The sequence below is a fragment of the Crinia signifera genome, chromosome 5 (assembly GCF_055691185.1).
Source record: "Crinia signifera chromosome 5, ASM5569118v1, whole genome shotgun sequence".
Lineage (NCBI taxonomy): Eukaryota > Metazoa > Chordata > Amphibia > Anura > Myobatrachidae > Crinia > Crinia signifera.
Window position 1 is genome coordinate 204,125,157 of NC_139221.1, and position 12,229 is coordinate 204,137,385.

Consider the following 12,229-nt stretch of genomic DNA (forward strand, 5'->3'; position numbering starts at 1 on the left):
TTGTAGGGGCCACTACGCCATATTTTACATGTTATGCCCACACTATGAATGTACTCATTGGATCTCTGGTGTAAATACACCAGAAACTTAAACCATGCAATCTTGATTAATAAATATTATATACTTATTTACAGTTTCTTATATAGCACAGCAGATTCCATTGCGCTTTACAATAGTAAACAGTGATAAAACAAACTGGGTAACAACAGACAGACTTGGAGGTTAGAGGGCCCTGCTGCAAGCTTACAATCTATAGGGATATAGGGGGGAAACACAAGGAAAGGCACCAGTAATAGCATAGCAGTCCCACCAAGTTACAAGTCCAGAAGGGAAGCTATATAATACATAAGTGCCTCAGAGGGTTATGCGTTTAGAACTTAAATATGATAGGCTTGCCTGAAGAGGTGAGTGTTCAGGGAACGCTTGAAAGTTTGGAGACTGGTGGAGAGTCTTAATGTGCAAGGAAGGGCATTCCATAGGATGGGAGCAGCCCGATGAAAGTCCTGTAATAGTGAATGGGAGCTAGTGATCCGTGCAGAAGAGAGACGCAGATCTTGTGTAGAGCGTAGTGGTTGAGATGGGATATATTTTCTACTTCATATACTATATTTATACTACACTATATTTATATTATACATAAACTTCATGTTTTTCTGCCCACACTGATATCTGGACACCATCTTTAGTATGGGCAAGGATAAAAACATTTTTTTTTCCAAATGTTTAATTCATGAATTATTCATTTTAAAGTCTCTTATATTAAATGAACTCTACACAGAAATATGTTGTAGATTTTTAGAAATATAATTTTGTTTTTAACTTCTGTAACGGAACAGGAAGTGGGTTAGACTTCCTGTTTCTATCAGTATGTGGGGTAAAAAATACACCAGCATGTACAATCCTCTGCATACCTTGAAACAGTACCATTTAGGTTCGTAATGCGTTGGTCCAAGCAGAGGAGTTCACCTACTTTTAGTCATTCCACCATCAGGAACAACTTGAAGATTTCCCCAAACACCTGGAACCTATGGGGAATCTGGCACTCCATATTCATGTGGTTAGGTTTGAACTTTGTTAGTGCCACTTCATTTTTTTCTTGTACCCATCAATAGGGTGACATGCCCATCTTTTACAAAAATTTTCTGTATGTTTTTTTGGAGGTGTGCTCCGATAAAAGCATGTTTAAGAAAACCTGATTCGTCTATCTGAAAGATACCTTTATGGAAGTCTCCTTCGCAATGACCGAGTTTCGGGGTATGCATCATTCTTGGTCGTAACTTGTGCAAAGATACTTTTACAGGCTTTATTACAGGCATTCCCAACCACGGTCCTCAAGGCACACCGACAGTGCAGGTTTTAGTGATATCCAGGCTTCAGCACAGATGGTTTAATCAGAATCCCTTAGATACTAATCTAGTCACCTGTGCTCAAGCCTGGATATCTAGAAAACCTGCACTGTTGGTGTGCCTTGAGGACCATGGTTGGGAATGCCTGCTTTATTATATGCTATTTCTTGTGAGTAATGGTACGATTTCTTAAGTATAAACATGCCTTTATTGGAACAGGTGCTGGACGGGGTCCCGACAGTCGCTGGTTAAATGCGCGCTTGCAGTGGCCTCTCCCTGTTTTAATTGTTGGGAGGGAGCCGCCACCTCTGCGCTCGTCCAATGCCTGCCTGAAGTGCCCCCAATCAGAGTGGTCTGTGAATCAAACACTGTAGATATCATTGTGAAATCCATGTGATTTCAATCCCCAGTTAGTTATTTTTTCACTTGTTTACTTATTCATCAAGGGTTTTTAGGATCTTCTGTACCTGCTGCAGCAGCTTTTGAGCTGCTGTGGTTGGGTAGGTTAGGTGGAACAAGAATTGTATAAGTACAGTATAAAACTTTTGACCGTCTGTCGGACAGACCTTAAGACTAGTCAAAAATAAAGAGGCCAAATAGTGTAATTTTAATAATTAAAATTTATTTTCCACATTGAATCACTTCCCTAATTCAAACCATGTTATTCTGGGTTGAGAAACTGTTTAACCAAAACATGAAAAAAATGACCACAAAAAAGTACACAGAAAAAATACACAGTAAACAATCGTTTCATGTAAACTATTAACACTTAGATACTGCTTGCATAAAATATTTAGCTGAATGCCAGTAGAAGGCAATGTAAGAAACCTGGGGTGGAACATGTGCTTAAAATTAAGCAGTGTATTTTTGGTTTTGTTCTAATAGACAAAAGCAAATACAATTTTTGGTACTTGTGAGTTATCCGGGCTGCCGATTTCTAAATCGGGTCGGATCGGGCACATCGCATCGCATGTGACCATCGGATGCGATGCGATGACCCGATTTTTCCATAGGAAATAATGTTGAAATGGACTGAGTCCATTTTAACATGGAATTCAATGGGAAAAAGGGGTCCGTTTCATACCCCTACTATCCAAGTGGGCATGGAGTTGGATATAAACCTGTGGCGAGCGTAGCGAGCCACAGAGCCCGAAGCGTGGCGAGCGTAGCGAGCCCCGCGAGGGGACACAGAATACCGTCCCCTCGCGGGGCTCGCTTCGCTCGCCACGCTTCGCTCGCCACGCTTCGCTCGCCACGCTTCGGGCTCGGTGGCTCGCTACGCTCGCCACAGGTTTATATCCAACTCCATGCCCACTTGGATAGTAGGGGTATGAAAAGGAACCCTTTTTCCCATTAAATTCCATGTTAAAATGGACTCAGTCAATTTTAACATTGATTCCTATGGAAAAATCGGGTCATCGCATCCGATGATCGCATGCGATGCGATGCGATATTGCATCGCATCTGATTGTATGCCTTAACTTAAGGCATACAATCAAAAAATCGGCAGCCCAGATAACTCACAAGTACCCAATTTTTTTTATTTTTAGACTTCCATCTTCTTTTCTCTCATGGCACACCTCTCTTCGCTCAGATAAAGAGATTGTTTGCTTGTTAGTTGGTCCATAAATCAATCACTCCAGTCACAAGCCATAAGGCTGCTAGGAACAGGAATTTCAAGATTCTGCTGGAAAGAAAATAGACATACAGTATTAATATTTCAAACTATCTGGTATTTATAATTTACAATTAAATCTGTTATGACGTTAGATGGGTTGGGGTCATTTAGTCTACAGCATGATGGTCGACAGTCATTAGGTGGACACCATTAGGTTGACATAGGAAAAGGTCAACAGGTCATTAGTTCGACAGTGTCTAGGTCGACATAGGTTTTTTACTGTTTTTGACCCGAATGTCAACAGTCAACATGAACACAGTTTAAAGTGCACCGCATCCCATCGCAATGCTTCGGACACGGTGCCTAGTTATGCTTGGCACACTATTTTATTCTTCCACCACACCCTAGTGGATGGTGGGGCATGAAATACCGTCTGTCGGCACCTCGGCTCAAAAAACAGTGAAAGACCTCATGTTGACCATTTGACTGTCAAACTCATCAGGTGACCTTCTAATGTAATCTAAACAGCGCACTGTTAATGGTTTTGAACATAATGCGTTATACAGTTAAATACAATCTCTTTGGTATAAGTTTCATAGTTTCATTTGGGGTGCCTTTGGGAACAGGAGTAAAACAAAAAAATCCTGAAAATTAAAAAAAAAAAATCTCTATCTCTGAAATACTGCGATCTCTTGGAAGTGGCTGAACTTACATATCTCACAGGCAGCTAGCTTTCAAAGCTTTTGCTTTGAGCAGGCTTACATGCGTGTAAGAAAGAAGTCGCAGGGAGCCAAGTCGGGCGAATACGGCAATAATTCATAGCGCAATATATATGCAAATTAGGCCGCAACAATTCCAGATGAGGGAGCTGGTGCATTGTTGTGATGGATAAAAACCCACTAACCTATGAATTTATGCAGTACTCCCACAAGCTCACTAAATGGCAGGTTATGGATTTTTCACATAGCAGGCAGATGTAAAGAGCCATCGGTCTCTTTATGAAGGAGCAGAGTTTGGGAACAGTTTGATTAAAGAGACCGTTGGGTCTCGAAATGTTGGTACATCTGCTTGCTGTGAGAAAGAAAATATCTATATATCTATTTAGATACAAACACAGGGGGCCCAGCACGCACTACAACAAACTCACCCTAACATTCAAATAATCAATAAATAATGGGGTTTTAGTTCATGAACTAAAACCCCATTATTTATTTATTGATTATTTGAATATTAAGGTGAGTTTGTTGTGGTGAGTGCTGGGCCCCCTGTGTTTGTATTTACTAGAGTGTGTGGTCACAGGCCATCGCACCCCACCCTGGGATGTGGGTGCCGTTTGAACCCATTCCTAGGAATGGCAAGTGTGTTAGTACTTCTGTATCTCTACAGATGGGGCAGGCCTCTTTGCTGGCGAATCGCCAGAACGTCACCGCTGGTGATCCGCCAGCAGCCTGCCTCACCATCTGACTTAGACACGCGTGCGTCTCAAACTCCGTCGGCGGGGCGACGGGAACCCTGTCAGTCTCCGCTTCAGGGAGACGGACAGGGTTAGGGGCAGGCGGCGGGGAACTCGGGTGACCGCCGACAAGTCGGCGGTGACCTGGGGTAAGCGCCGTCGGAAGGGGACACGCGCGCGTCCATTTCTGGCTATAGAGATGGCGTCGCCATCCCCTGCAATGATGGGACCTGCCCCATCTGTATATCTATTTAGATAGATATCTATAGCTATACCTATATATCTATCTATCTTATATTTTTATCTATGTATCAAAAAAAGGATCGCACTTGCATCAAAAACATGCAGCCACTAGGGTGTCCTCCAGAACCAAAATAGTCCATAAATATAGAAAATATTATGAAGCACTCTCCAGCTTAATATTGCAAATAAAACATTGCTGCAATTGTTAATCAAACTTGCATCATAGTACAGGTAAAGTGATACTCAACGTGTAGGATGCTTTAATCTGTCTTCTCCGCTTCCTGCTATTGGCTGGCTAACAAAACTGAGGAGCTGAGCATAGAGGCTGGGTTGTAGGGGAGAAAAGCCATGCATCCTGGGAAACCTTAAAGGTTTTCGCCGATTGGTGCCATGGTCCCCTGGATCCACCTACAACCCCAATGTCACCCTCTGGGTCCCATGAACCTCAAAGAAAGGTAACCTAAGGCAGGTCTACCATAACTAGTTTCTTCTTTGGGTTTCATGGTCCCCACAGGGTGACATTGGGGATGTCCAAAAGCAGTACTCAAGGTAGGGTACCCGTCTGAGGTGTCAGAAGAACCAGACAACCAAAAGGAAGCATCCTGGGAGGTTAACGTATCAAATGCATAGAACTTTGTGAATGTATAAACAGATGACCACCTTGCAGCCTTGGACTACCGATCTGGTGGAATGTGCATGAATCGACCAGGTTAGAGGAAGATCAGCTTGCTGGTAGGCTTGCTAAATTACCATGTGCATCCGGCGGGCAACCGTTTGTTCACTGGGCAGCACTTTATGTGAAAGCCATATAGGACAGAGCGGGTCTGATTTCCAGATGGAAGCAGTGTGATCCAGATATATAGTTAGGGCCCTAACTATATCCAAGGAGCTGGGGAAAGGTCTTCCAAATTGAACACGGGGACCACTATTTCCTGTTTGATGTGGAACCTGAAGACTACATTGGGCAGGTGGGAAGCTTGGTTCTTAGCACCACCCTATCCGGATGGAAAATCAGAAAAGGATGCGGAGGGCATGAAATAGCAGTCAAATCCAATACACATCTAGCAGACTCTTTTGCCAGAAAGAATACAGTCTTCGCTGTGAGCCACATGCATTATACAGTATGTAGTGGTTTGAAAGTAGGTTTGGCCAAAGCCTGTAACACCAAGTACAGGTCCCATGGTGTCATTGGAGGTACATATGGTGGTTTTATACATAGAACACCCTGGATAAAAGTACGTATATCTGGAAGAGATGTGCACCTTAAGCGAGGCTAATCTTAACCCCATATCTAAACCTATTTGTAAGAAAGCAAGGATTCTAGCTGTTGTAAACACTTTCGTATTATTCTTGCGGGATGTACACCAGTAGAAATAAGTGGGCCACACCTGGTACTAAATCCTCTTTAAGGCGGGTTTACGAGCTTGGATCATTGTTTGGAGGTTAGTAGAAAACCCTGTTTTAGTATGACAGTTTCAAGCGCCACACCATCAAAGACAGGCGCTGAAGATCAGGCTCTAACAAGGACCCTGGCTGAGCAGGTCCTGTCGTGATGGCAGCTGTACTGACAGGTGTTATAGGTCTACGTACCAATGACATTGAGGCCAGGCCGGGGCTACCAGTATACGATCCCCACCTTCCTGTTTGAATTTCCTTATTACTCTGCATATCAGATATGGAAGGAAAGACATGAAAGATTCAACATCCATGGGATTGACAGCGCATCCATCAAGCTGGCTTGAGGATCCCTGGACCGCAACACGTACACTGAAGTTGTGTTGTTGTGATGGACGACGAGAGATCCATATCTGGGAGGCCTCAATGGCTCACCAGGGGGGGAAATGACTTCTGGATGGAGTGACCACTCCACCAGATGAACGTCATGCAGACTTATGAAGTCTGCTTCCCAATTTACAATTCCTGGGATTAACACAGCCGACAATGCCAGTAGATACTGTTACTTATTTATAATTTCTTGTAAAGCACAACGGAATCTGCTGCGCTATATAAGTGTTCCGCCTCTTTGTGCACTGCGGGTGCCCCCCTGATGCTTTATGTATGACACTGCTGTGGCATTGTCTGACCTGACGTGTACAGGTCTGCCTTGGAGGAGATCCCGTGATCGAATGAGAACTTTTTACACTGCTTGAAGCTCCAGAACATTTATGGTTTTCCAAGAGAGGAGGAGAGAAAGAAAGAACTCTGGGTGGGGGCACCCTTAAATCAAGGACCAATATTTGCTAGATCTGCAGAATTTAAATTACAATTTTTATTGGTATACTCTAAAAATAATGGTGTGTCTGGTCCTTTAAATAAAAATGTGTAAGCGCTTTAGAAGTATAAAATAGTATTGGTAGGCTGGTATTGCCTTATATATGCAGGCAAGGAAAGAGCTTGTCAGTGTGATCCTCATACAACCCAATTTATACCAGTGTCAGGGTAGAAATAACAGTGGGAAATAATCATGGGTCACGTATTTAGTATAAAATCTGATGCAGACAAGTGTCTTTGAGATGCTTTATAGACAGGAGCGCCCTTGATCTTAATAGCAGGTAAATTGGTATTATTGAAGCGAAGCTGCAGGCAATGTAGCAATCACTGTGTCTGTTTATGCTGCTGCCACGGCTAGGTGTCAAGTTTGGCATAAACATGAATGTATGACAGTGTGTGATGCCGCACTTGCTAACAGGAGACAATATTGCTGATAAAAATACGAATGTATCCACTGGACAAATCCAGCGGTTACCTCAGTTGGCTTCAGATGCTGAGTTCCTGTGTAAATGTGCTGGCGTCCCGCTGGCGTCTCTCCTTGCCTGGACTGCCCGGTCACGTGGTGCACCACGTGTCCCGGGGGTTCCCTACGTACGTTTCTCTGGCGCTTGGTCACGGGAGGTGTGTCTCAACCAACATGGACTGGGTTTTTGTACAAAGTGCAGCCAATCCTGAAGGGTTATTTCTGATTGGCATTAAGTTTCTGGAGATTGTAGCCAATGGATCGCTGGGGGCTTGTTACATAAATCCAATGCGGCACCCATAATTGATATTTTCGTTCATTCCCATTGGACTGAGGGAATTTAGTTTGAATATCCATTCACTTTCTTTTCTTGCCAGGGAGTTTGTAAGGTCTCCACCGCGTATCCCTAGACTTATTTTTTCTAGTCCAAGTACTTTGAGGTCTATCCAGTTGTCTATTTTTTGTGGAAGCGACGGGCTACCGACGTGAGTTTTCATTCTTGTAAGGTCCGTGGTTGCATTTCGGATTGTTCCTTTATGCTCCAGAATGCGTTGTTTAAGGGGCCTTGTCATCATGCCCACATTTTTGATCACAGACAGGTTAGACAGTATATAACGCTTTTGTTGTTACAGTTTATGTATTCTTGTAATTTCTGATTTTTTCCAAATCTGATTTGTTTGGATTTAAGAATGTGTGGGCATATTTTGCAAGTTCCACATGGGAATGTTCCTGTGGTAGCCTTCTTCCTCGTCTGTTTCCGCTGATAGTGGCTGGAGACAAGTTGGTCACTGAGGTTTCTCGATCTCCATCCCATAGTGACCCTTGGGTTCAGTTTTTTTGCTAGTTAATTGTCCAACATTACCACTGGCCAGTGTTTTTGAACGGCATTTTTGATTTTCCACCATTCCTGGCAATAGTTTCCAATGAATCGTATCATTTTATCTTCCTTTTTGCTTTTTTTTGGTGAAGAGGAGGTCATCTCTTTTTTTGTTGCTAGAGTCTTTTAGAGCTTTTTTGATGGAGGTCTTGCTGTATCCTCGATCTTGCAGTCGTGTGGACAGGTCTTCGCTCAGTAATTTGAATTCATGTTCGTCTAAGCAATTCCTCCTTAAATCGGAGAAACTCTCCTTTCGGTATATTCTCCACTGTAGGTAAAAAATGAGCACTGGTTTGATGTAATAGTGCATGGGTCCTCAGTGATTCCTTCTCGCCCTCCCATATCATGAAGATATCGTCTATATATCTCAGCCACATGACGACATTTGATGTTAGATGTTCGTTCTGGTCGTTAAATACAAAGACTTCCTCCCACCAAACTTGTTTTTAACTTTATCTCTCTCTACCCTAACATCAGGGCCAAATCATAGTATTCTAAAGAGATCATGATACCACATACAAATTATTGGTGCATCTAAACAAGCTGCTAATTACCCATATTAATTATGCCTGATTAATTATGCCTGATACTAATCTAACATTACTTCTGGTAGGGTATTACATAAGCCACACAGAGCCAACAAGCTGCTAATTACCTTGATTAACTATGCCCGATACTAAATCGGCAACACTACAAAGACTATGTAATCCCAAAACAGCACAGGAGGGCAAAAGAAAACGCAGCATTGGATATAAGTAACAAGCCCCTAGAGATCCATTGGCTACAATCTCCAGAAACTTAATGCCAATCAGAAATAACCCTTCAGGATTGGGGGCACTATGTACAAAAACCCAGTCCATGTTGGTTGAGACACACCTCCCGTGACCAAGCACCAGAGAAACGTACGTAGGGAACCCCTGGGAGACGTGGTGCACCACATGACCGGGCAGTCCAGGCAAGGAGAGACGCCAGCACATTTACACAGGAACTCGGCATCTGAAGCCAACTGTGAGGTAACCGCTGGACTTGTCCAGTGGATACATTCATATTTTTATCAGCAACATTGTCTCCTGTTAGCAAGTGCGGCATCACACACTGTCATACATTCATGTTTATGCCAAACTGACACCTAGCCGTGGCAGCAGCATAAACAGACTGTGATTGCTACATTGCCTGCAGCTTCAATAATACCAATTTACCTGCTATTAAGATCAAGGGCGCTCCTGTCTATAAAGCATCTCAAAGACTTGTCTGCATCAGATTTTATACTAAATACGTGACCCATGATTATTTCCCACTGTTATTTCTACCTTGACACTGGTATAAATTGGGTTGTATGAGGATCACTCTGACAAGCTCTTTCCTTGCCTGCATATATAAGGCAATACCAGCCTACCAATACTATTTTATACTTCTAAAGCGCTTACACATTTTTATTTAAAGGACCAGACACCATTATTTTTAGAGTATACCAATAAGAATTGTAATTTTAATACTGCAGACCTAGCAAATATTGGTCCTTGATTTAAGGGTGCCCCCACCCAGAGTTCTTTCTTTCCTCCTCTCTTGGAAAACCATAAATACGATATTTATACTCTGGGGTGCACCACTGACAGTCCATTAAAAGGCACTCAGAGGCAATTTTCCTCGAAAGTGCACAGGACCCATATACCTTAATATAAGGTTAGTGTCAGTTTTCATAAACCAATCTATCATACCTCAATCTCATAATTTCAACAGTGGTCACTCACCACCTATCAGTGCGGTTCCACTCTCACCATCCCAAATCCCCTTTCCCACAAGAATACAGCTCCAGAACATTGATGGACAGGTGTGCTTCTGAACTGGACCATATGCCTTGCAAGGACCAGGATTCTACTACTACTGCTCCCCGGGCTCATAGGCTGGCGTCGGTAGTGAGGAGAATCCAATCTGTGAACCAAAATGGACGTCCCTGGTTCAGGCGAGATATCTGTAGCCACCACTGGAGAGTCATTCGAACTTCTGGAGTCAGCATCATGAACGTGGTCCATATGTGCTGAGGTTGTCTGTCCCATTTCCAAAGAATTAAACATTGCAGAGGACAGGAGTGAAATTGTGCCCACTTGTACACAGAATTCCATTGCCAGGTGGATGGATACTCTGGGACTTTGTAAGAATAAACGTATTCTCTTTTGTTAGAGATTTACACTTTTCCACTGGTAGCAACAGTTTCTGTGCCTGGAAGTATAGGAGGGCTCCAAGGTGCAGGATTTGCCATGACTGAGTGAGGGGGAATTCCTCCCAATTGAGGATCAAACAGTGCTGTTGGAGAACAGGAATCGTTGTCTGGAAACGTGCATTACTGGTGATTTGGCTACCAGGAGCAAATCTTCCAGATATGGAAACACTCTGGTCCTCTTTTGATGCAAATAGGCCGCCATGATTTTGGTGAAAAACCGGGGGGCAGTGACCAAGCCAAACGGAATGGCCTGGAACTGAAAGCGGTGGGACAGGATAGCAAACCAGAGGAATCTCTGGTGTGAAGCGAGGATGGGTACATGCAGATAAGCATCCTGTATGTCTAGGGAGACCATATAATCTCCCAATTCCAATGCTTGAACTATTGATCGCAGGGTTTCCATGCAGAATTTTGTTACTTTGACAAATTTGTTGAGCGCCTTTAATGTCGAGCGCCTTTAAATTTAATATGGGCCTGTAAGTCCCATTTGGCTTTGGAACTAGGAACAGGGTGGTGTAAAAACAAATACCCTCTGGTGTTGCGGGACTGGTATGATTAGCTTAGACTGCAACAGGGATAATAGTATTAGTAATAATTGTTCCATTTGCAGATTGTGTGGGAGGCCTGTGCAAAAGAGCTTTTGTGGGGAAGCTCTTTTGAACGAGATAGAGTATCCCCTTAACAGGACTTCTCACCCTCCCAGGAATCTGCCTTTGTGGTTAGCCACTGCTTCATGAAGTGTAGAAGCCTACCTCACTTTGGGTTCCCCCTATGGGAGGCCCGCCCAGTCTTCCTGCAGCTTTATCGGTTTTATTTGGGGGTTGTCTAGTGGCGCAGGTTTGTTTGGGCTTACACTTCGTTGTCTTGGATGTAGTTGAGTTGCGAGGGAAAGATTGACCTCTCACTTTACCTTGGGGACGAAAGGACCGAAAGGGTGTAGCTTTCGATCTCTGTGGTAGAACTGTGGGAAGGCATGCAGTTATAGCCGCTGCTAGCGAGGTTAAAATTGTATCAAATGCTCTCCCAAACAAAACCTCCCTTAAAAAAGGTAACATCTCTAGCTTCTTTTTGGACTCTGGGTCAGCCTTCAAAGGGCGTAGCCAAAGGATACGACATGCCAAGAGAGTTTACAGACACCTTTGCTGCAAGGACCCCTGCGTCAGACAATGCCTCCATGATGTATAGTGTGGCCTGTTTAATATGAGACACGCACAGTGTGGCATCTACCGATGCGTCAGAGGGTAGCTCATCTTCCACGACCTGGAGCCATGGCAGAATGGCATAGGTCGAAGCTACAGTGAGTCTTTGGACCGTTCCTGTGAGAGTAAAGATGGCCTTAAGACAGTGTTCCATATGCCTATCCATAGGATCCTTTCGTGAGGATCCTGTGGTAAACGGAGCACTGACAGCTGAACCAGTCTGGTAACATGGGAATCTACCGGGGGAGGAGTGTCCCATAATTTGCAATCCTCTGATGGTAAAGGGTATCTGGACAGAATTATTTTAGAGATAGAGGATTTCTTGCCTATGGATTCCCATTGGTCAGTGCAGCTCTCCATTAAGTAATCAGAGAGTGGGAATTGTTCTTGGATAACCTTTTGGTTTTTGAAAACATCTACGTTTTGCCACAGGCTTGGGCTCAGTGTCAGCCATTTCAGCCTGTACCATGGGTGTCCCCGACACCCATGGGATGTAAAATGGAATCCCGGTAGTCCCAATCTCCATTGTCATAATCGC

General features: G+C 43.7%; 1 long non-coding RNA gene across 3 annotated transcripts in view; it reads right to left on the reverse strand.

Moving 5' to 3' along the window:
- Positions 1-2,704: 2,704 nt before the first annotated feature.
- The window catches only part of LOC146080793 (uncharacterized), a 45,655-nt gene continuing 36,130 nt past the window's right edge, over positions 2,705-12,229 (reverse strand). For 2 of the 3 annotated variants that reach the window (XR_014474982.1, XR_014474981.1), the window contains exon 6: positions 2,706-3,033. This is a non-coding gene — a long non-coding RNA (uncharacterized LOC146080793). Of the gene's footprint in view, positions 3,034-12,229 lie in introns of all 3 variants that reach the window. The other variant, XR_014474983.1, reaches the window with a different exon arrangement.